Source organism: Leucopleurus acutus, assembly GCF_964270905.1.
Source record: "Leucopleurus acutus genome assembly, chromosome: X".
NCBI lineage: Eukaryota > Metazoa > Chordata > Mammalia > Artiodactyla > Delphinidae > Leucopleurus > Leucopleurus acutus.
This window is the reverse complement of record NC_139148.1, coordinates 15,915,890-15,936,590: the sequence shown is the minus strand read 5'-3', so window position 1 is coordinate 15,936,590 and position 20,701 is coordinate 15,915,890. Positions and strand designations below refer to the sequence as shown.

At 39.9% G+C, this 20,701-nt stretch overlaps 2 protein-coding genes across 2 annotated transcripts in view; both read left to right on the top strand.

The window, feature by feature from the left end:
- Positions 1-15,008, top strand: part of EIF1AX (eukaryotic translation initiation factor 1A X-linked) — a 396,407-nt gene extending 381,399 nt beyond the window's left edge. Inside the window, exon 8 of the transcript XR_014327101.1 lies at positions 14,124-15,008. The gene's annotated coding sequence lies outside the window, so the exon portion shown is untranslated. The remainder of the gene's footprint in view (positions 1-14,123) is intronic.
- SH3KBP1 (SH3 domain containing kinase binding protein 1) overlaps positions 1-20,701 on the top strand; it is a 344,251-nt gene that overhangs the window by 138,510 nt on the left and 185,040 nt on the right. The window lies entirely within an intron of this gene.

Sequence of the window (20,701 nt, the reverse complement as noted above, 5' to 3'; positions counted from 1 at the left end):
GCTGGATTGATTGGCCTTGTCAGGCCACATAAATAGTTCATTGTGCTGAGCTCAAAAGCTACATTTTTTTCCCACCCCAAATCAGTGAAAAACCACTTTTTCTCCCCCTTAAAACAAGGATCAGAGGCTAAATCTGTGGGACGATTCTAGTCACTTGTAAACACTTCCGTCCAACTAATTTTTCAAGTTTTATGAGTTATCATAAATGACCGAAGCCTCCTCCTTCCCTTTGTTTCCATCAGGCTTTGTCCCTAGAAATCTCTTGGATGTTTTTGTCTGTTGCTGTTGTTATGGAGGGAAGTTGCTTTCAGAGTTTAGTAACAGGCTAATTTGATTCACTAACATGGGATTTTCTTATAGTATACGAGTCCACCTTGTGATTCAGCCTTGGACCCTGTGTGAATTTGGTAGAATTAACACAGGTTCTTTCTCTTCATCTTTATCAAAGATGAGATGACTGTTCACTTTATATGGGCCATATCATTTGATGCAGGCTTAGCAATGGTTTAATAAAGAAAGATTGAAGTCTATTTCTATGAAAAGTCTGAAATTGAACCATTTCATTGTGTCCTGAACCTGAGATACACTGAGCTGAAGAAGTTTGCCCAATTGTGTCCAGCGATTTTTGCATTGGAGACGTGCCTCACTTTGCAGCAGGGGTGAATGGGTTGTAGTAGCTCACAGTGTGGGATGAGCTCGCCCTCCCCAGGCACCTGCATAAGGTCAAAAGATATTCTACATTTGAAGGAGGCTATTCATAGCCTTGAGAAAAGGCCAGGACCATGGAAACATTAGTTTGGGGACCGATTAGTTTCAGTTTTCAGCTTTAACCTTTGCAGATCTCTACAGAGTTGATTTAGGGAGGTACTGGAATGACTCCACAGGCTTTTTATTTGAGAAAAAAGATGTGACTGAAATTGAGAGAAAGGGGGGGGGGGGAGAAGATCATCCAGTTGGCTTGGCAGCCATCAGCTATATATTCCAGACATTAGCACTGTTGAGGACAGTTATGTCTGCTCTCACCCATGGCCACTTCTCTGGGCTTTACCCAAGTCACAGTGAAGGAGCTTCCTGGTTAAGACAAGCTTTCCGCAAGGCTTAAGAGGTCATTTTTAAATTTAAACTTGCAGCATGGATGTTGTATATCCTAAAGTTATCCCAGACTCCAGAATGTTGACAAATTGCAGCCAGAAAATCTAAAATTTTTTCTTAGAGCCAGAAGTCATTCTCATGAACCAGAAAGAAAAAGGTTGTCTGTTTCCTTCTGAGAATGATTTATTCTTTTGTTTCTTTTATCATTGAACCCATATAAGAGAGTGATGGGCCCTTCTAAATTGGAACTTTGCTATATGGCAGAATTTTTTTAAAGATATTCATACCTCGAGTTTCAAACCAAAATTGAACAGAATAGGTACTTTAGCAGTTAACAGCAAATACAATAAATATATCCTTAAAAATGAGCAAGGAGGATTTTGTTCATTTGAATATGGACTCTTTTCTACTTGAAGTAAAATGGAATAAAAAAATCTTTTGGTTTCATCCTTATAAGGGTTTCCCAATCAACTTTATCCATGTGATAGTTTAAGTGTCCAGGCTGGAATCAATACCCTGCTGGCCTGTGTGAGGATCAGCTTCTATTTCAGGGCTGTAGTTTCCCAGTTTTTGCACTGTTAGCAGACCTCATGGGGAAGCTGCCTCTCTCTGAACCCCTCCTGCTGCCTATAATTTTGGACATTGTTCCTTACTCACTTTGGGGTGGGTACTAACAGACATTCAATTACACATGTTTACTGTGTGCCTACTATGGCCCTGGCCCTGTGCTAGGTGCTGGGGCAGATAGAAAAACTAGAAAACACCAGCTGGTCCTGCCTCTAAGCAGTTCCAATCTATTGTATCACTTGGGAAATGTTGAGAAAGTGCTGCACATTCCTTGTATCTTTTTCCTGGCAAGGTGGGGATATGTCTCTTATTTACTTCTGTCATTCTGAACGTGAAGCCACTCTGCGTGTTTCTGGTTGGCTTTATATGTCCTTGTTTCTATTTCCAGTTTATCATGAATTCAGTGTTTGGTAAGTCTCTATTGTATTTTGCACATTTATTATTCTTTGCTACTATTATTATTGTTGTTGTTGTTGTTATGCTCTCCTGATATACAGTGTATTTTATAATCATCTTTTTAAGTCGCTCTGCTACTCTGGCATCTGCCTTCCGAAAGATAATCTGCTTTCGCCATCTTTATTTAAGGTTTGTTATGCATTTGCATTTTACTGCCCCTTCCAGAGATTAGTGCTGAAAGATCTGATGGCTTAAAGGATATTATTTGTAACAGGTACAGCACTGACGCTACGAGATAAGATTCAAGCTGAGATGGGGGAGAGTTGCTCTCTAAGTTGGTATGTGGATATGACTGTGATTGTAGAACATGACTCTTTGAGGCTCATTTCTCGTGTGTTTAGTCCTTCAGACGGGTTTAATTCAAAAGTTTTCCTTGACAGAGAGACCAACAGCTGCTCTGCCTCTGGTGACACATTGTTGCTTTAAAAGTTAGTGCAGAAACTCTCCAGAATTCATTTTGTGTGTTGATGGGTGATACATACATGCCCCTCAACATAATATGGGCCTAGTGTTTGCGCACAGAAGGGCTCTCCATTTTGGTCTGCTGCCTGTAGCTGTCAGAAGAATTTTACCTACTGTTTATCTTTCTTTCTCTCATAGTTTCAGCACTTGTCATTCAATCCCTAAACACATCCGGCCATAGTGACCTCCCTCCCTTGACTGTACTGAAGGGGAAACGTTTGTTCGAGCTTTCTTGTCTTTAGCATTTACTTAGCAACTTGGAATAATATCCTTGAGGTATCCATTGGCCTGCTCATCAGAACGTGAGTGAGTGTGTGTGTGCGTGTGTCCATAAATGTGCACGTGCTGCCATGGCACTCTTGTATTGGCTCAGAGACAGTGGCATGGATCTTGATAGGCTGTGAAGGATGGAAAATGTCAACCACTTTGGTTTTCTAGTGCTTTGTTGTTTAAGGTAGATGTGAGATCTGGGGATTTGTTTCTAGAAACAAGACTTTTTTCCTTCCAAATTTCTTTTTGGAGAAGCAAATGTGAGTTACCTCGAGTTAACTAGGAATCGGAAAATGTGGTGTGTTGGGTCAGATTTTTCTTCAAGTTTCCAAATCATCTGTCATTTTCACCTAGATTGCTGGCTTTTATGGACAGATAGAAGAGTAAGAGTTAAGAGAAGGCATTACTATTCTGTGGAAGCTCTTGGCTATCACCTGTGCTATTCTTTCGCATGGGAAGATAAAAATAAAGCCTGCCATCTGGCAGTGAACGTGGATGAATATCATATATAGTCATTCAATAATATATATGCCTGTGTGAATGTATCTGTACGTGCATTTATGGTTTTTGGGGTTTTTTTTTTTACACCCATGAGCCTTCATTCTTGAAAGTTTGAGAGTAAAGGGGCCATAAAGATCTTGTACAGTAAATGATCCTTGGCTGCATTTCTGTTTTATTAGGAGCCTGTGTTAGGACCAGTAATTGATGTTAGAGTATGTTGCCCTTGTCCATTTTCTTATCTGAGTAGTACTGCCTGTTGGGCTTAGGGGTGGGTGTGAAATGGGTGGAAAGAAGCCATTCTAGAGGGATGTTGCTTTCATATTTTTTCTATAATTTTTAGTGTGTGGGTCATTGACAAAATTGTTTTTAGAATTTTTCTTCTATTATATTTATCTCCTTTTAATCTCTGTGTCTTAGTGATAAGGCATTAACAGTGGAGTCATGAGTGTTGCGTGGAATAATGATTTAGACTTCCACCCAAGTCCACCCAGAGGACCATCCTTGAAGTGGTTTTGTGATGGTGGCTCCACCTGGTGGCTCTCCTAGGAAACTCCTCCTCCTCCCCACCTTTTCTTTCTCCCGGGGAGAATCTTGAGCAGGATGCCTTTGGTTCCTCTGATTTAGTGTTCTCAGTCCACGCAATCCCATCTCAGACCTACGGCCTCTCACATTATACACATGTTCTCTTTAGCTCCTTTCCTTTCTCTTCTAATGTTTGCTCCTTGAACTCGTGGAATCTGTTTCTCCATCCTTGTTCCATCTGTTTTACCCCAACTGACCAGGATCATTGTTGATAAGCATAAAAAAAAAAAGACTCCTACAGGCACGACTCTAGTTATAGATATTAATTTGGACACAATAAAGAATTACACTAAAATCCACGTTGGTAAGCCATGGTCTCCTCCTTAATAGCTCCAAGTACCCCTAACTACTTCTTCACTTCTTGTTGAACCCAGTTTTCCTCAAAGGAGCAGTGTTTTATTACTGATGTTGTTTTCAGTTGTCAGCAGGTGGTGAAATAAAGAGCCAACTGGCCTTGCTGGCTTCATTATCGTTTGTCACTTCTCTAGAGGATGCCCCTTTCTGCTTAGGCACGGGCTGCCCCCCTGCCCCCCTCTGGGTATACCACCGAGCATAAGTGTTCTTGATAAATAAATTTGTTTCTTCTTTAATTTCATTGTTTAAAATTTTTTTTACTTGATGACATTACAGATGTGCCTTGTTTTAGCTGCATTATGGGTTAGTCTGGGAACGTAATCACCACTTATGACTTTGTTTCTATGGGAAAAAGATTTGGAGTTCTAAACACTGTGCATAGTGCATAACCCACTTGTAAATCTGACTTGATTTTTTATTTTGTTTTTATATTGCTGGCATAAAGCCTTAGGTACCTTTTAAAAGTCAGAGAGTCCATATAAGTGGGGATAACTGAAGTTTTCTCATGTCGTAGAGGAGTTTACGATTCACATGACGCAGAATGCTGGAATTGTACAAGCTCTGTGCAATACACCAGGCTCCAAGGATAGCTCTGGGTTCAGCCACATTGCACCATTGTACGCAGTGCTTATTTTCACAAGTTCTGAGTTGGACCTTGGTGTGCCCAAGTTTGCATGTATAAGGCATGTTGTAATAAAAGAGGGTGCTGTTGTATATTTCCATCTATTGGAGAGGAGACGATGCAACAAGCTCAAATGGATGTTGGCCAGTATTTCCCAGCGCATGTTGTGCAGAATTGTAGCCCTAGAAAATATTCCACAAAAGGGGGAGAAAGAGAGAGATAAGGACATAAAGAGAGAGAGAAAGTTGGCTGTCTGGACAAATAACTTTTGGGTACAGCTGCACGCACAAGCACCCTCTTAGAGACTAACAAATGAACTAGCGTCTCGCAGGCTCTCAGATGTCCTATGTAAGGAAACCTGCTTCACTTTGACCACCGAACCACGTTTCACTGAAGACTAGTTAGGACTCTGCTTTGGGGTATGCTGGGCTTTAAAATGCAGAGCAAGGAGCTGTCTAAGCATGTCCAAAATCATCTTCAGAGTCTACCTTGCACAGGTAATGTTAGAGTGAGTGAGCATAGGTGGTGGTGCTGGCACTGCAAGAAATGACTGATGATGCTTCTCAAGCCCATGGCCGTGAAAAAACAAGTTAGATGATGCTACGAGAATATTCCCCAAATCTAAACCTTGAGAGCCAGTCTTTTTTGGTAGTTTTTCAAGTGACAAGCTGAAAGAGATTTTTTACCTTGATCGTTTTTGGGGTCCTTGTATCTAGGAGTGTCCCCCTGGTCTGGGCTTTGGCAAGGAAAGTGGGCTGAGTGGGCGGACCCAGTGAACTGCGAGGCCAGGTCCACCTGGGACTTGAGTCAGGACAGAACCTGGGAACCCAGGGGCCGATTTTATAATGATGACAGAATGGTAGTCCCCCGTAGTCAAAACATTCCCATTTCCTTCTCTATCTGCTTTGATAGAAATGCAGGGAATCTTAGCTTTTCCTGATACCATTAAAGCCTGATTCGACATGGAGAAGAGCTCTGTTCATTCTCTCCCCTTCCTCATGAAAGAGGCGGCCATTTTGAGTTCAGGTGATGAACCCACCTGTGGGACTATGAGGACAAGCCATGTAGCCTGATGTTTCAGAGTTCTGGAATCATAGAATTCCTGATGTGGCTGAGGTCCCTGATAGTGACCCAGCCTTTGGCCTGATACAGGGACCCATGGAGTCTCTGCCCAGGGGACCTGAAAGGACACGCCTCTGGTCTGGGGGACTGACCTTTGCTAAGGCCCACATGAGCTTCTCCTTTTCCAAGGAGGGGGGAGTGTTCTCAGAAGAGAGCTGGTAGGTTAATTGAAAATAGTTAATTAGAGGTATTGTACTGGGACAGTAGCTGTCCTCACTTGTGGAGAAAGCCCTGGAAAGGGGGCCTTTTCTTCTGAAGTTTCCTTATTCTCTTTTAATTACACAGATTGGTCCTCCTGGTCTGTCATCACAGCCTGGTCCCCCCATGTCACCTGCAGGCTCAGCTTAGTCTTTGGACTTGCGGCTTTTGGTGCTTGTGAAGCTCTGGGACTGTTACGCCCTGAACAATGAGGACATTTCATGGCCCATCTTCCTAACCCACTGTCAAGCTGACAGCAGGCCCAGTTACAGTGCTAGGTGGGCCACCCTTTTGTCCCCACCGAGAAAGGGAAAGAAAGAACAGCTTAAAGCTTCCCCTGGGTGTGTTTGTGTGTGTGCATGTGGCGGGGGAAGCACATTAGAAGAGGACTAAACTGCTTGTTCCATTAGTGTTTCTCTGGAGACCTGAATAAGCTCAGTGGCAGCAGGGCCTTGTTGCAGGAAAAATGGCTGTAGGCAGAGTCCAGACCCCCCTTCTGCTACACCCCCGAAGTTTCTGTAGGACTTTGGGCAACTCTCATACTCTGTTTTCTAATCTGTAAAATAAGGAGATTACTCTTGTTAATTTCCTTAGGGAAATTGTGAGGATAAAAATTAGGAAAGAGAATAAATTTAGGGACAGATGGTGGTAATAGATTGAAGTAGGGTGGGGAGTCACTCCCTGAATATAGTAATAGTTGTTATTAAAGATGATAAACTGCTAGTAAGGCCCTAGAGTGTTGGGAAGAAATTATTGATATCTGGAAACGAATAAAGTGTTGTTTCCATGAAGCAACCAGTGATCAGATGTGCACGGAGCATTCTCCGGGATAGACTATATGCTAGGCTATAAAAGAAGTCTCAGTAATTTTAAAAGGATTAAAATCATGCAAAGTATGTTCTCCGGCCACAGTGGAATGAAATTAGAAATCAACAACAGAAGGACATTTGGAAAATTCACAAATATATTTGTGAGAAATTAAACAACATACTCGTAAATAACCAGTGGGTCAAAGAAGAGTCCACAAGGGAAATTTTAAAATACTTCGAGGGACTTCCCTGGTGGTCCAGTAGTAAAGAATCCGCCTTACAATGCAGGGGACGCGGGTTCAATCCCTGGTGAGGGAACTAAGATCCCACATGCCATGTGGCAGCTAAGCCCGCGTGCCACAACTACTGAGCTCACCTGCCTCAGCTAGAGCCTGCGTGCCGCAAAACTACAGAGCCCTCGCGCTCTGGAACCCACGCGCCACAACTAGAGAAGAGAAAACCTGCACGCCACAACTAGAGAGAAGCCCACGTGCCTCAGTGAAAGATCCTGCATGCCTCAACGAAGATCCTGCGTGCCGCAGCTAAGACCTGACGCAGCCTAAAATAAATAAATAATAAGTAAATCTTTTTAAAAAAAGGAAAAGAAAAAAATAAAATACTTTGAAATGAGTGAAAATGAAAACACAACATATGAAAATTTATTGAATGCAGCTAAAGCAATGCTTTGAGTGACGTTTATAGCTGCAAATGCCTATATTCACAAAGAAAACAGATCTCAGATCAATAGCCTAACTTATTTTTCCAGCTTTATTGAGATATAATTGACATATAACACTGTGTAATTTTAAAGTGTACAACATAATGGTTTGATATACATATATATTGTGAAATGATTATCATAATAAGGTTACTTAACACATCCTTTACCTCACATCATTACTTTTTTTTTTTTTTTTGGTTGTGGTGGTGGTGAGAACGTGTAAGATTTGTCTTTCTGTGATTTATTTCACTTAGCCTAATGCCCTCAAGGTTGATTCATGTTGTCCTTATTTTTTACGGCTGAATACTATTCCTCTGTGTGTGTGCACGTATGTGCATGTGCGTGCGTGTGTTTGTATCATTTTTAAAATCCATTCTTCCATCAGTATACACTTTGGTTGTTTCTGTCGTGAATAATGCTGCAGTGAACATCAGGGTGCAGGTATCTCTTTGAAACAGTGATTTAATTTCCTTTGGATATATACTAGAAGTGGGATTGTCAATAGCCTAACTTTTTACCTTAAGAAATTAGAAAAAAGAAGGGCAAACTAAACTCAAAGCAAGCAGAAAGAAGGAAATAATAAAGATCAGCGTGGAAATAAATGAAATAGAGAATAGAAAAACAGTGTAAAAAATCACTGAAACCAGAAGTTTCAATTGGCTCTTTGAAATGGTCAATGAAACTGATAAAGTTTAGCTACACTGATCAAGAAAAAAGGAGAGAAGACTTAAACTACTAATACGAGGAACTAAAAAAGGGACATCACTATTTATCTTAGAGAAATTAAAAGAAATATAAGGGAATACTGTGAATAACTTATACACTGCTGGTGGGAATGCAAAATGGTACCTCTGCTTTGGAAAACAGTGTAGCATTTCCTCAAAGTTTTAAGTATAGTTACCATATGACCCAGCATATCACACCCAAGAAGAATGAAAACATATGTCCACACACAAACGTGCACACAAATGTTCATAGCAACATTATCCCTAATAGCCAAAAAATGGAAACTACCCAGATGCCCATCAACTGATGAATGGATGAACAAAATGTGGTTTAATCCATACAATGGAATATTATTTGGTGATAAAAAAGAATGAAGTACTGATACATATTACAACATGGACGGGCCTTGAAAACACTATGCTAAATGAAGGAAGATACAAAAGATCTCATATTATATGATTCCATTTATATGAATGTCCAGAATAGACAAATCCCTAGAGATGGAAAGTAGATTAATGTTTGCCCAGAGCTGGGTGTGGGGATGGAAAGTGACTGCTAATGGGCGTGAGGTTTCTTTTTGGGGTGACAGAAATGTTCTAAAGTTAGATTGTTGTCGTGGTCGTACAATTCTGTAAGAACATAAAAACCATTGAATTGTACACTTAAAATGGGTGAATTTTATGGTACATAAATTATATCTCAGTAAAGCAGTTTAAAAGAAAAAAGATTACCGCACAAATTAGTGCTAAAATGCAGCATCTGGTTGTGCCTATCTGTCTGTCCATCTCTTTCTCTTTTCCATCCTCTGCGATTACCCCCTCCCAGCTGAGGGACAAGATGTGTCATTCCATTTATTCAAGTCTCTACAAATTATATATTTCTCAGTGAAGCTTTATTTTTTCCTCATCCAATCAGTTGCCTAGGAGATGGTGAGTCTGAAGGATCAAAAAGACACTGTTTTGCTAGAGATGACCTAAATATTAGGTAATCAATTTGAGAAGGGTAGAGAACTGACAGTGGCATTCTGTTATTCATTTCTCAAGGAAAAAACAGAAAAAGAGTTTCCTGTAAATCAAAAGCCAAACTTCTTATATTATAAGTTCTGTGCTTCATAGACAGCCTTTGCTGGAAAGGAAAGAATCCATTTATGGTTCCAGTTTTTCTTGCCGTTGTCAGTAACTCTGCGTTGGCCATTTTTGCTCCTAAATCTTTATCTGCAGCTCTGATGATTTCTTTAGCAAAGATTCTTAGATGTGGAATCACTGGACAAAAGCATGTATATATTTTCTGGGACTTTAAGTTGTTATCAAATCGATTTCTTGAAGGCTTACCGCACCACCAGAAGTGGGGAGAGTGCTTATTAGTGTTTTTAGCTGGAATTTCTTTGATTAATAGGGTGCTTGAACATTTTTTTTCCTCTGTTGTTCGTTGGTATTCTTGGCTCTTACATTGAGGTCTGGGTATTTTTCTTACTGATTAGTGTGTTATTCCTTTGTCATTCACGGCAGATTGTGCTTCCCAGTTTGTGGGCTTTTCATTTTATTTACAGTTGCTTTTGATGTACAGAAATAGTACATTGTTATGCAGATTCATATATTGATGTTTTCTTTGGAGATTTTCTCTGAATAAATTCTCACCTAATTTTTTGTCTCCTTTATACTGGCTTCATTTTTTACTTCCAATGTTTAATTGATATGGAATTTTGATATATAGTATGAGGTTAGTGTGCAAATTGATTTTTATTTTGCAGTAGCTACTTTTCCAGGACCATTTATTAAATATACAGCCCCCCATTAATTTTTGATACATCGTTTATCATATAAACTCTTTTGGACTTTCAATTCTATACCATTAATTTGTCTAACCATTCTTGTATCAATATAGTTAACTATGGTGGCTTTATAATATGTTTTAATATATGGTATGGCTTTTTTTTTAGATAACCGAACTTCATCTATTTATTTGTTCATTAATTCAAAAATATTATTGAGTACCGGTTTGTGCTAACCATTATGTTAAGTGGTGTGATACAGTGGTGAGTAGAGCAATAGTAGACACCCTCCCTCCCCTCCTTCAGTTCTTTTTTTTTTTTTGGAAGACCACAACAAAAGCAACAATGATTGCAATTACCAGACACGAAACACATTCATACTATGTCATAATATTGACATTCAGTCCAGTAATCCTCCACTGTACAGCTCCTTTACTTTGCAGTGAAAATTGATTTGTATACTTTTTGCCTCTGAGTCCTTGTGGGATTTTTTTTATTTATTCAAACAGAAAGTCGCAAAAATTATAATCATCCTCATCAGTTCACTCAGTACCATGTAATTAATTTTCTTTTTCATCTTGATCTTTTGTTAGCACTTTTATGAATTCATCAGTTTTCCATTAGAGTTCTGAAAATGCTTATTCATTCAGTTCAGCAGTATAGTCAGTTACCAGAAACCTGTACTTGTCAGAGTCTTTTCCGTGAATTCCTTGAAGATGAAACCCTTTTATAGGAACATTTTTGCAAAAGCATCAGAGTACACCCAGAACTCTCTGTAAATGACAAAAGACTAAAAATGACCACGGTTAAAGATTTGATGAAAGTTCATAATAATGCAATTGACAAGGAAATTTAGTTATTTCTGAGATATACATTTTAAAGTAATAACTAGAATCATGACTTATAACATTATACCAGAACATATAAGATTTTTAGAAATTTCATATAATGTCTGAAACATATTTTTTTTTTGCGGTACGCAGGCCTCTCACTGTTGTGGCCTCTCCCGTTGCGGAGCACAGGCTCCAGATGCGCAGGCTCAGCGGCGATGGCTCACAGGCCCAGCCGCTCCGTGGCATGTGGGATCCTCCCGGACCAGGGCACGAACCCGTGTCCCCTGCATCGGCAGGCGGACTCCCAACCACTGCGCCACCAGGGAAGCCCCTGAAACATTTATATTAACATATTTCCATACAAATAACCCAAAGAAATTTTAGTATTAGTTGTTTTTTCTGTTTGTTTGTTTGTTTTTATACTGCAGGTTCTTAATAGTCATCAGTTTTATACACATCAGTGTATACATGTCAATCCCAATCACCCAATTCAGCACACCACCATCCCCACCCCACCACGGTTTTCCCCCCTTGGTGTCCATACGTTTGTTCTCTACATCTGTGTCTCAACTTCTGCCCTGCAAACCGGTTCATCTGTACCATTTTTCTAGGTTCCACATACATGCGTTAATATACCATATTTGTTTTCCTCTTTCTGACTTACTTCACTCTGTATGACAGTCTCTAGATTCATCCATGTCTCAACAAATGACTCAATTTCGTTCCTTTTTATGGCTGAGTAATATTCCATTGTATATATGTACCACAACTTCTTTATCCATTTGTCTGTCAATGGGCATTTAGGTTGCTTCCATGACCTGGCTATTGTAAATAGTGCTGCAATGAACATTAGGGTGCATGTGTCTTTTTGAATTATGGTTTTCTCTGGGTATATGCCCAGTAGTGGGATTGCTGGATAATATGGTAATTCTATTTTTAGTTTTTTAAGGAACCTCCATACTTTTCTCCATAGTGGCTGTATCAATGTACATTCCCACCAACAGTGCAAGAGGGTTCCCTTTTCTCCACACCCTCTCCAGCATTTGTTGTTTGTAGATTTTCTGATGATGCCCATTCTAACTGGTGTGAGGTGATAGCTCATTGTAGTTTTGATTTGCATTTCTCTAATAATTAGTGATGTTGAGCAGCCTTTCATCTGCTTCTTGGCCATCTGTATGTCTTCTTTGGAGAAGTGTCTATTTAGGTCTTCTGCCCAGTTTTGGATTGGGTTGTTTGTTTCTTTAATATTGAGCTGCGTGAGCTGTTTATATATTTTGGAGATTAATCCTTTGTCCGTTGACTCGTTTGCAAATATTTTCTCCCATTCGGAGGGTTGTCTTTTCATCCTGTTTATGGTTTCCTTTGCTGTGCAAAAGCTTTGAAGTTTCATTAGGTCCCATTTGTTTATTTTTGTTTTTATTTCCATTACTCTAGGAGGTGGATCAAAAAACATCTTGCTGTGATTTATGTCAAAGAGTGTTCTTCCTATGTTTTCCTCTAAGAGTTTTATAGTGTCTGGTTTTACATTTAGGTCTCTAAGCCATTTTGAGTTTATTTTTGTGTATGGTGTTAGGGAGTGTTCTAATTTCATTCTTTTACATGTAGCTGTCCAGTTTTCCCAGCACCACTAATTGAAGAGACTGTCTTTTCTCCATTGTATATCCTTGCCTCCTTTGTCGTAGGTGAGTTGACCATAGGTGCGTGGGTTTATCTCTGGGCTTTCTATCTTGTTCCATTGATCTATGGTTCTGTTTTTGTGCCAGTACCATATTGTCTTGATTACTGTAGCTTTGTAGTATAGTCTGAAGTCAGGGAGTCTGATTCCTCCAGCTCCGCTTTTTTCCCTCAAGACTGCTTTGGCTATTTGGAGTCTTTTGTGTCTCCATACAAAGTTTAAGATGATTTGTTCTAGTACTGTAAAAAATGCCATTGGTAATTTGATAGGGATTGCATTGAATCTGTAGATTGCTTTGGGTAGTATAGTCATTTTCACAATATTGATTCTTCCAATCCAAGAACATGGTATATCTCTCCATCTGTTGGTATCATCTTTAATTTCTTTCATCAGTGTCTTACAGTTTTCTGCATACAGGTCTTTTGTCTCCCTAGGTAGGTTTATTCCTAGGTATTTTATTCTGTTTGTTGCAATGGTAAATGAGAGTGTTTCCATCATTTCTCTTTCAGATTTTTCATCATTAGTGTATAGGAATGCAAGAGATTTCTGTGCATTAATTTTGTATCCTGCAACTTTACCAAATTCATTGCTTAGCTCGAGTAGTTTTCTGGTGGCATCTTTAGGATTCTCTATGTATAGTATCATGTCATCTGCAGACAGTGACTGTTTTACTTCTTCTTTTCCAATTTGTATTCCTTTTATTTCTTTTCCTTCTCTGATTGCCGTGGCTAGGACTTCCAAAACTATGTTGAATAATAGTGGTGAGAGTGGACATCCTTGTCTTGTTCCTGATCTTAGAGGAAATGCTTTCAGTTTTTCACCATTGAGAATGATGTTTGCTGTGGGATTGTCGTATATGGCCTTTATTATGTTGAGGTAGGTTTCCTCTCTGCCCACTTTCTGGAGAGTTTATATCATAAATGGGTGTTGAATTTTGTCACAGACTTTTTCTGCATCTATTGAGATGATCATATGGTTTTTCTCCTTCAATTTGTTAATATGGTGTATCACATTGATTGATTCGCGTATATTGAAGAATCCTTGCATCCCTGGGATAAATCCCACTTGATCGTGGTGTATGATCCTTTTAATGTATTGTTGGATTCTGTTTGCTAGTATTTTATTGAGGATTTTTGCATCTATATTCATCAGTGATATTGGTCTGTAATTTTCTTTTTTTGTAGTATCTTTGTCTGGTTTTGGTATCAGGGTGTTGGTGGCCTCATAGAATGAGTTTGGGAGTGTTCCTTCCTCTGCAGTTTTTTGGAAGAGTTTGAGAAGGATAGGTGTTAGCTCTTCTCTAAATGTTTGATAGAATTCACCTGTGAAGCCATCTGGTCCTGGACTTTTGTTTGTTGGAAGATTTTTTTTTTTTTTTTTTGTGGTACGCGGGCCTCTCAGTGTTGTGGCCTCTCCCGTTGCGGAGCACAGGCTCCGGACACGCAGGCTCAGCGGCCATGGCTCACGGGCCCAGCCGCTCCACGGCATGTGGGATCTTCCCAGACCGGGGCACAAACCCGTGTCCCCTGCATCGGCAGGCGGACTCTCGACCACTGGGCCACCAGGGAAGCCCCTGTTGGAAGATTTTTAATCACAGTTTCCATTTAATTCCTTCTGATTGGTCTGTACATATTTTCTGTTTCTTCCTGGTTCAGTCTTGGAAGGTTATACCTTTCTAAGAATTTGTCCATTTCTTCCAGGTTGTCCATTTTATTGGCACAGAGTTGCTTGTAGTAGTCTCTTAGGATGCTTTGTATTTCTGTGGTGTCTGTTGTAACTTCTTTTTCATTTCTAATTTTATTGATTTGAGTCCTCTCCCTCTTTTTCTTGATGAGTCTGGCTAATGGTTTATCAATTTTGTTTATCTTCTGAAAGAACCAGCTTTTAGTTTTATTGATCTTTGCTGTTGTTTTCTGTTTTTCTATTTCATTTATTTATGCTCTGATCTTTATGATTTCTTTCCTTCTGCTAACTTTGGGTTTTGTTTGTTCTTTCTCTAGTTCCTTTAGGTGTAAGGTTAGATTGTTTACTTGAGATTTTTCTTGTTTCGTGAGGTAGGCCTGTAGAGCTATAAAGTTCCATCTTAGAACTGCTTTTGCTGCATCCCATAGGTTTTGGATCGTCGTGTTTTCATTGTCATTTGTCTCTAGGTATTTTTTAATTTCCTCTTTGATTTCTTCAGTGATCTCTTGGTTATTTAGTAACGTATTGTTTCACCTCCATGTGTTTGTGTTTTTTACATATTTTCCCCTGTACTTGATTCCTAATCTCATAGCATTGTGGTCAGAAAAGATACTTGATATGATTTTTCCTAAATTTACTGAGGCTTGGCTTGTGACCCAAGATGTGATCTATCCTGGAGAATGTTCCATGCGCACTTGAGAAGAAAATGTAATCTGCTGTTTTTGGATGGAATGTCCTATAAATATCAATTAAATCTATCTGGTGCATTGTGTCACTTAAAGCTTCTGTTTCCTTATTTGTTTTCATTTTGGATGGTCTGTCCATTGGTGAAAGTGAGGTGTTAAAGTCCCCACTGTCATTGTGTTACTCTCGATTTCCTCTTTTATAGCTGTTAGCAGTTGCCTTATGTATTGAGGTGCCCCTATGTTGGGTGCATATATATTTATAATTGTTATATCTTCTTCTTGGATTGATCCCTTGATCATTATGTAGTGTCCGTCCTTGTCTCTTGTAACATTCTTTATTTTAAAGCCTATTTTATCTGATATGAGTATTGCTACTCCAGCTTTCTTTTGATTTCCATTTGCATGGAATGTCTTTTTCCATCCCCTCACTTTTAGTCTGTATGTGTCCCTAGGTCTGAAGTGGGTCTCTTGTAGACAGCATATATATGGATCTTGTTTTTGTATCCATTCAGCAAGCTTGTGTCTTTTGGTTGGAGCATTTAATCCATTCATGTTTAAGGTAATTATGGATATGTATGTTCCTATGACCATTTTCTTAATTGTTTTGGGTTTGTTTTTGTAGGTCCTTTTCTTCTCTTGTGTTTGCCACTTAGAGAAGTTCCTTTAGCATTTGTTGTAGAGCTGGTTTGGTGGTGCTGAATTCTCTTAGCTTTTGCTTGTCTGTAAAGCTTTTGATTTCTCCACCGAATCTGAGTGAGATCCTTGCAGGCTAGAGTAATCTTGGTTGTAGGTTCTTCCCTTTCATCACTTATGTATATCATGCCACTCCCTTCTGGCTTGTTAACCTTACGGGAGTTCCCTTGTATGTTATTTGTCGTTTTTCCCTTGCTGCTTTCAATAATTTTTCTTTGTCTTTAATTTTTGCCAATTTGATTACTATGTGTCTCAGCATGTTTCTCCTTGGGTTTATCCTGTATGGGACTCTCTGCGATTCCTGGACTTGGGTGGCTATTTCCTTTCCCATGTTAGGGAAGTTTTCGACTATAATCTCTTCAAGTATTTTCTCGGGTCCTCTCTCTCTCTCTTCTCCTTCTGGGATCCCTATAATGCGAATGTTGTTGCATTTAATGTTGTCCCAGAGGACTCTTAGGCTGTCTTCATTTCTTTTCATTCTTTTTTCTTTATTCTGTTCTGCAGCAGTGAATTCCACCATTCTGTCTTCCAGGTCACTTATCTGTTCTTCTGCCTCAGTTTTTCTGCTATTGATTCCTTCTAGTGTAGTTTTCATTTCAGTTATTGTATTGTTCATCTCTGTTTGTTTGTTCTTTAATTCTTCTAGGTCTTTGTTAAACATTTCTTGCATCTTCTCGATCTTTGCCTCCATTCTTTTTCCGAGGTCCTGGATCATCTTCACTATCATTATTCTGAATTCTTTTTTGGAAGGTTGCCTATCTCCACTTCATTTAGTTGTTTTTCTGGGGTTTTGTCTTGTTCCTTCATCTGGTACATAGCCCTCTGCCTTTTCATCTTGTCTGTCTTTCTGTGAATGTGGTTTTTGTTCCAAAGGCTGCAGGATTGTAGTTCTTCTTGCTTCTTCTGTCTGCCCTCTGGTGGATGAGGCTATCTAAGAGGCTTGTGTAAGTTTCCTATTGGCGGGACTGGTGGTGGGTAGAGCTGACTGTTGCTCTGGTGGGCAGAGCTCAGTAAAACTAATCTGCTTCCCTGTTGATGGGTGGGGCTGGGTTCCCTCCCTGTTGGTTGTTTGGCCTGTAGCCTACCTGGGCTCTTTGGTGGGGCTAATGACTGACTCTGGGAGGGCTCACGCCAAGGAGTACTTCCCAGAACTTCTGCTGCCAGTGTCCTTGTCCCCACTGTGAAATAGAGCCACCCCCCGCCTCTGCAGGAGACCGTCCAACACTAGCAGGTAGGTCTGGTTCAGTCTCCCCCGGGGTCACTGCTTCTTTCTCTGGGTCCCGATGTGCACACTGCTTTGTGTGTGCCCTCCACGAGCGGAGTCTCTGTTTCCCCCAGTCCTGTCAAAGTCCTGCAATAAATTCCCACTAGGCTTGAAAGTCTGATTCTCTAGGAAGTCCTCCTCCCGTTGCCGGACCCCCAGGTTGGGAAGCCTGACGTGGGGCTCAGAACCTTCACTCCAGTAGGTGGACTTCTGTGGTATAAGTGTTCGCCAGTCTGTGAGTCACCCACCCAGCAGTTATGGGATTTGATTTTATTGTGATAGCACCCCTCCTACCGTCTCATTGTGGCTTCTCCTTTGTCTTTGGATGTGGGGTATCTTTTTTGGTGAGTTCCAGTGTCTTCCTGTCAATGGTTGTCCAGCAGCTAGTTGTGATTCTGGTGTTCTCGCAAGAGGGAATGAGTGCAAGTCCTTCTACTACACCATCTTGGTTCCTTCTCTGTGGTATGGCTTTTGTCCTTCCTGTTATCACTCTTCATTTTCAAAAATATTTTAGCTGCTCTCACTTGTTTATTCTGAAATCATGTTATCAAGTTAAAAATTCCATTGGTATTTTGTTTTGAATTGCATAAAAGTATGTCACTTTAGAAAGAACTGACATTTTCCTGACTTTTTTTGTTTAAAAGTTTTGTATTGTGTCATATAAATTGTCTTTATGTACGGGTGCATAAGTGAAACTCTTTTCTCCCCTCACCCCTTTACCCCAAATGTCACAGGGGTCCAATTCTTGCAAATATATCACCACATTAAAACATATATCTACTTCTGAATTCTAAACAGCTGATTCTAGTGATTCACTGACATATAGGATATTACTGTTTAATCACGTTATGGTTTAATTTGTGCTGCCTTGCTTACTCCTTATAATCCTTTTCCTATATAGATTGTGGTTATTGTTGGCTTTTGTAAATAGGATCGTCTCCCCTTCATACTTTTTTCTTATTGCCAATCCACAGAAGAATTTAACTTTGGAATATTTCTGTCATAATAGCCATTTGTGGAATACTCTTGTTAATTAAAAAAATATTCCCTTTTGATATAGGAGAATTGCTAGTACTTATTAGAAGGTGGGTGAGTAGAAATTACAAAAATTCTACATTTGAACAAATGACATTTTTCTCTTTCTTTTTTTTTTTCTATTGGGGTATAGCTGTTTTACAAAGTTGTGTTAGTTTCTACTGTACAGCGAAGTGGAGTTCCCAGTGCTATACAGCAGGCTCTTATTAGTTATCCATTTTATACATATTAGTATATATATGTCAATCCCAATCTCCCAATTTATCCCACCACCACCCCCGCTTTCCCCCCCTTGGTGTCCATACGTTTGTTCTCTACATCCCTGTCTCTATCTCTGCCTTGCGAACTGGTTCATCTGTACCATTTTTCTGGGTTCCACATATATGCGTTAATATACGATATTTGTTTTTCTCTTTCTGGCTTAATTCACTCTGTATGACAGTCTAGGTCCATCCCCGTCTCTACGAATGACCTGATTTCGTTCCTTTTTATGACTGAGTAATATTCCATTGCATATATGTACCACATCTTCTTTATCCATTCGTCTGTCGATGGACAGAACAAATGACTTTTTTTTTTTTTTTTTTTTTACTGTACGTGGGCCTGTCACTGTTGTGGCCTCTCCCGTTGCGGAGCACAGGCTCCAGATGCGCAGGCTCAGCGGCCATGGCTCACGGGCCCAGCCGCTCCGCGGCATGTGGGATCTTCCCGGACCGGGGCACAAACCCATGTCCCCTGCATCGGCAGGCGGACTCTCAACCACTGCTCCACCAGGGAAGCCCGCAGAAATGACATTTTATAAACAAAAATTCCTTGACTTCTTTTTTTCAGTAAGATTAATTTATTTGATTTCCTCTCATTAGTTTTATTTATTTTATTTTATTTTTTAAAATTTTATTGGAGTATAGTTGATTTAAAAATTCCTTGGCTTTCATAGAGCTTTACAGTTTACATAGAGAGAGAGACTGAATGACTCATTCACTTCTGAGAATTACCCTGTGAAGGGTGGTGAGAGAAGCATCATTATCAGTCCATTTTAAATATAAAGAAACTGAGGTGGGGAGAGGTGAGAACTGATTTTCCCAAGGCACCAACAGAGGCAGACACCGAAGGTCTCTTGCTGCCTTCATCTCACAGAAATATATGCAGTAATACAAGCAATAGTGTCAGAAAAGCCTTAGTGAGTGGCTGATCTTTAATGATTATTTTTGGGCACTTGTGACTGTTGACTGCATTTCATTCTATAGTACACTTATAGTCTTCTTTTTCCGTGTGTGTGTGTGTGTGTGTGTGTAGATTTTGATTTTCTTTCCTAGATTGTAAACTCCTTGAAGGAAGAAGCCACATTGTGTTCATCTTGGAACCAACTTTAATTATTGGATGAAAGCACACTTGACCCTTGAACAACGTGGGTTTGAACTGTGCGGTCCACATAATATACAGATATCTTTCAACAGTAAATACTGCAGTACCACATGGCCCATGGTTGGTTAAATCCGTGGATGTGGAGGTGCCGCGGATACAGAGGACCGACTATAAATTATACTCAGATTAACCCACACGTCGTTCAAGGGTCAACTGTATGTAGTTCGCAAACACCCCAACCTTTTTGCAAAATGAAATACCAGAAGGAAAACTATCAGAGGGAGAACATGCTTATTAAGTTATATATTTAGGGAGAAACTGTTGAAATTCTGTGATTCAGAGAAATTGTCTTTGGTGACTGAGTACTGAGGAGAGAGGAGACTTACTAAGTATCTGGTTTGGAAAGTGGATTATGAGAATAAGGACTACATTTAGCTCTGGGCCTGATAATGGGCCATTAGTAGAGAGTGAGACAGCAAAATACATTTCCAGAGTAGGAAATTTGAACCAGATCTTGAGTAACAAGATTGAAAGTAGAATTAAGTTATAAGGGTAAGTGTGTTTGTGTGAAGGCTCCTAAATGTTTCATGTTTCCTAGTATAACATGAGATGAAATATATCCAGGGTATGGGAAGGTTTAGATTTTATGTCATCCTTTTAATCTGTGTTTGATTTTACACCCTTCCCCAAGGTTTTCTAAATGCGACTATAGCGTTCAGTTTATTTTATGTCCAACAGTGTATCCACTCTTCCCTCCTTTCTGGACTCCTTCCTCTCTGATATTTGAGTGTTCAGCATCACCATCGACAGAGCTAGGGAGAGAAAGTGAAGATACTCATCAAAAGAGATGGTTGGATTATGTGTTAATTTTGCTTGTGTGGAATCCCATATTTATTATGCATTACCAGTGATTAGTATCATGTTTTCAGATTTCAGTTTAAGTAAAATCTGTCTGTGTAACCACCTCTTGTTGACTCGCTGAAGATGCCGGAACTTTGGAGCAGGGAGCCCTCTTCCCCACTCCCCCTTGGATGGGTTCTTCAGTATTGTCATTGCTTGCAAAGGAAAATCAGATTTCCCAAGGTTTTGTTATTGAGTTTTCCCCTTATTTCCTTTAACCCTTTTTTCTAGATCCTGGTATTTGACAGAGTAAAGTGCACGCGCACGCGCGCGCACACACACACACACACACGCGCACACACACACACACACAC